Here is a 4,078-nt window from a genome sequence, read left to right as displayed (position 1 = left end):
CTATAAAAAAAAAAAAATCAGTAACACTATAATAATAAAAACAACAAGCATTAATCTTTATTTTAAGCAAAAAATAAATAAATAAATAAATGCCAAAAATATAATTTTTCTCAAATGGTCTAACAATTATTTATAATTATTTTCCTTGATTTATCTTTTATTTGTTGGGTATTACATGAATATAAGTGACTTTAAGTCCAGAAATATACACTTGTTGTAAAAAAAAAAAAATGTTGTAAAGAAAAGAAAATACAATTTTGTTTGTTAAATACGCTATATAAAAATAAATAAAAACTATGCTACATATTGACAGCAATATAGATTTTCTCAAATGTTCTGACACTTATTTTGTGGTTTTATGTTCATCAAGGCTATTATAGTTCACTAAAACCATTAAAAAAAATTTCTTACTTGAAATAAAACACTTTAACAGAAATAAAATAAAATATATTTTTGAATTTTTTCAGCTATTTGCCAATGCATCATTTCTCGTTTTCATTTAGTTTATCATGAAGTACTAAAATAACTAAAATAAAAATAAAAAAAATGAAAATGTAAGAAAAATTACAAAAACACACAACAAAATTAGAAAAAGAAAATATACAAATAAAATATAATGAATACAAATAAATTGAAAATAAAATTATTATTAATATTAATATTTTTTAATATGATTAAAACCTAGTATCTCAATGATACCGAATAACCCTGATATTAATTTCTGCTCCAAGTAGATGAGCATGTTCCACCCTTAATAATAATACAATGGTACTACTTTGGTACATACCGTATATACATACAGTAAAAAAAAAAATAAAACTATATCATCAACACCAGAAATAATATCAATTATTTCTGATGTTAAAGCACATTTTTCCATTTCATAAAAAATAATAATTTATTATTGTTGTCGTTGTTGCTGCTGTTTTATTGTTGTATCATTATTTTAAATTAAAAATATGCAAAGACATCAACAGCAAACAGCAAAATATAAATATTTTTTGTTGTTATTATAAAAAAAAAATCATTTTATAAAATTATTATTATTATTATTGTTATTATTTTAAGCTATGAACAATAAAAATGCACTATAATGAAATAATAGCGACAATAATATGCTAAAAATGCTAAATAACATATATAAAATGCCAACAACTTCATTAATAATCATATTTGTTACTGTTAGTAGTAGTAGTAGTAAAGCTATAAACAATCAAATGATGCTATAATAACGATGACATTTGAAGTAAACTTGAGCGCCCCCTGGAGTACTGAGGTTTAATACACAAGCATGCACATGCACACTAAGTATACAACATGATAGTGTACTTGCGATGCACTGGACAAGTGCTGTACATGTGTAGAGTGGAGTCCAATGAAAAGCGAAATTATGTTTTTTACTAGAAGGACTTTATGATCGGATCTAAGCGAAAATGAAACAATAAAAAAGACACATATGCCATAAATCTTATTGAGCAAACGAGATTGTTTCATCAAGATGAAACTCAGAGCAGATGGAAAGAGTTGCAGAAAGGCATTTAATCAGCGCTTTAGCACCGGCGTGTCGCCCAAGCAGCTGTTTCTGAAGAGCCGCACTCTCTCTTTGAGGGTAAATGTGCTTTTACAGACACTAAAGCTGACAGACACCCGTCTCCATCTGTCTGTCAGACACTGAAACACAGACACACAGCAGAGACAAACACATCTCTGCACCGGCTGAACCTGAGCAAAGCTGGGTTTCATTGTGCTTTTCAAATGCATCTTTATGTAGGAGCAGTATAATAGTGATGCTTAACTTGCGAAACGCCAGTTTCGAAAAAACTAAAATAGAAATAAAATAAAATATAAAAAAGTAAAATTATTTTATTTTACTTTGTTTTATTTTACTATTTTATTTTAGTTAGTTGCAGTCAACATTTGGAATTTTCATTTAAATTTGAAGTATTAAAATAACTAACAGAAAATCATACAAATTAGAAATTAATTAATTAGAAAAAAAAAATTTAATAGAAAAATATGCATATTTTTACATGAACTTAAATGTTAAAATTAAAGTTTTAGTAATTAGTCATTTTAGTTGAATTAAAGTTTTAATTTCATTTAAATTTGAAGTATTAAAATAACTGAAACTGAAAACATCAAACTAAAATTGATACAAAAAATAAATAGACATATTTTTAAAATGACTAAAATTAAAAAGAAAACAGAAAATGTAAAAATAAAAATAATTCAAAATATGAATAAAAATATACTACTATAATAACAATGCTAAAAAAAGCACTGCTATCCATGTGTTTTTATGCACATTTTGGGATTTATGGTTTGAAAGATGCGCACAAGAAATGCATATGTTTACTTGAGGTAGATAAAATTATTTTGCCAACTTTACAATTTTTGTAACAAGATATGCACATCTAATTTTGTTTAGTTAAAGTTCAAGTACTAAAATGACTAAAACTGAAAATAACTAATTCTGAAATAAAATTAATAAAAATATAGACAGACTTTAAAAATTACTACAACTTTAAAATTGTAAAACCAATTCCTAATTTTAATAAAAACTCTGTTAGCAATACTAAAATAGCTATCCGTGTATTTTTTATGCAAATTTTGGAATATATGGTGGGAAATATGTGCATTAAAAATGCATATTTACTTAAAGAGAAAGTACTAAAAGAACCAAAAATAAAACAGACAAAATAAAAAACATTTAAAAATGTAAAAATTAAAAATTAAAAGAAAATGGAAATGGAAAACAAAAAACTCAAAGTATTAATAAAAACTATGGTACTATATTTACAACACTAAAATGGTGTTGTATTTTCATGTATTTTTATGTACATTTTGGCACATTTGGTTGAATAGACGTGAATAAAATGTGCAAGAAATGCATATGTTTACTTGAGATGGATACATTTATTTGATAAAAATAAAATACACATCAAATGAAAGCACATTTAGCAAATAAATGTATAGATATGCATTTAAAAAGTCATGTGAAAGTTTTCCAGAAGTGGTGATTTTGTTCTCTTGAACACACGGGACAGAAACGCTGCTTTACTGACAAACTGTTTTTGTGGTATCTTGCATACATTTAAATTGCAAAGAGCTTTTGTCCTCCCTCTCACACTCACACACACATACTGTGTCTTGTATTATTTCTGGGGTCCTGATCATCTGTTGGCGTGATCTGACAGCATAATCTCATTGAGCCTCATTCAGAATTCCACAGTCGTTTCGTTCTGTTGAGATTCATCTCTCACACACACACACACACACACACACACACTCACTCACACACACACACACACACACACACACACACACACGCTCATCTAAACTCCTCCCTCTTTTCCTCGCAGCACACGGCGTGTTTCATCCAGCTGTGTGTGAAGTTGTTCTCAACATCTGTTCTCTTGGCATCCTTCAGCTGTGAGGTTGCCGGAGAACATGTGGAGAGACGGGCTGGGAATACAGTGGATCTCAGCAGACACACAGAAAACACTCGCGGCTCGTCTCACTTCCCAAATCTAATGAGCCACCTTCCTGGCCAGCATGCAAAGGCATCATGTGTGCACTTCCAGTTAGCAGTCCCAGAATGCAGTGCGATGAGCTCAGACATGGCACCCTTTTCAAGGAGTTTCAGACCACTTATATAAAGATTATATGAAATAATACGATAAAATAATTATAATTATTATAAGCTTTAAGCAATAACATTAGACTATAATAATAATAATAATAATAATAATAATAATAACAATAATTATTTTAAGCAAAAAAAACTAAATAAAAGAATGACAACAGTATTAACTCTTGTTGTTATTATAGCATATTTTTATAGCTTATAAAAATTAAAATAATTATATAGCTTATAATTAAATAACAATAAATAAAAAATAATTATTATTTTTATTTAAAAACACTATATAAAAATAATAAAAAATATGCTATATAATGACAAACAACAATAATAATAGTTGTTATTATTATAGCATATTTTTTCTTATATTCTTCTTATTATTCAGTAATTTTATAACTATAAAAACCATAATAATAATTATTATTATTATTATTA

At 27.0% G+C, this 4,078-nt stretch overlaps 1 protein-coding gene across 1 annotated transcript in view; it reads left to right on the top strand.

Annotated features, from left to right (window-relative positions):
- The window catches only part of LOC107725756 (lisH domain-containing protein C1711.05-like), a 32,961-nt gene that overhangs the window by 7,031 nt on the left and 21,852 nt on the right, over positions 1 to 4,078 (top strand). The gene's annotated exons all lie outside the window — the stretch shown is intronic.

This window comes from Sinocyclocheilus rhinocerous, unplaced genomic scaffold, assembly GCF_001515625.1.
Source record: "Sinocyclocheilus rhinocerous isolate Xijiao unplaced genomic scaffold, SAMN03320098_v1.1 scaffold215, whole genome shotgun sequence".
NCBI classification, from domain to species: domain Eukaryota; kingdom Metazoa; phylum Chordata; class Actinopteri; order Cypriniformes; family Cyprinidae; genus Sinocyclocheilus; species Sinocyclocheilus rhinocerous.
The sequence above is the reverse complement of the archived record's forward strand: the minus strand, read 5'-3'. Positions and strand labels throughout refer to the sequence as shown.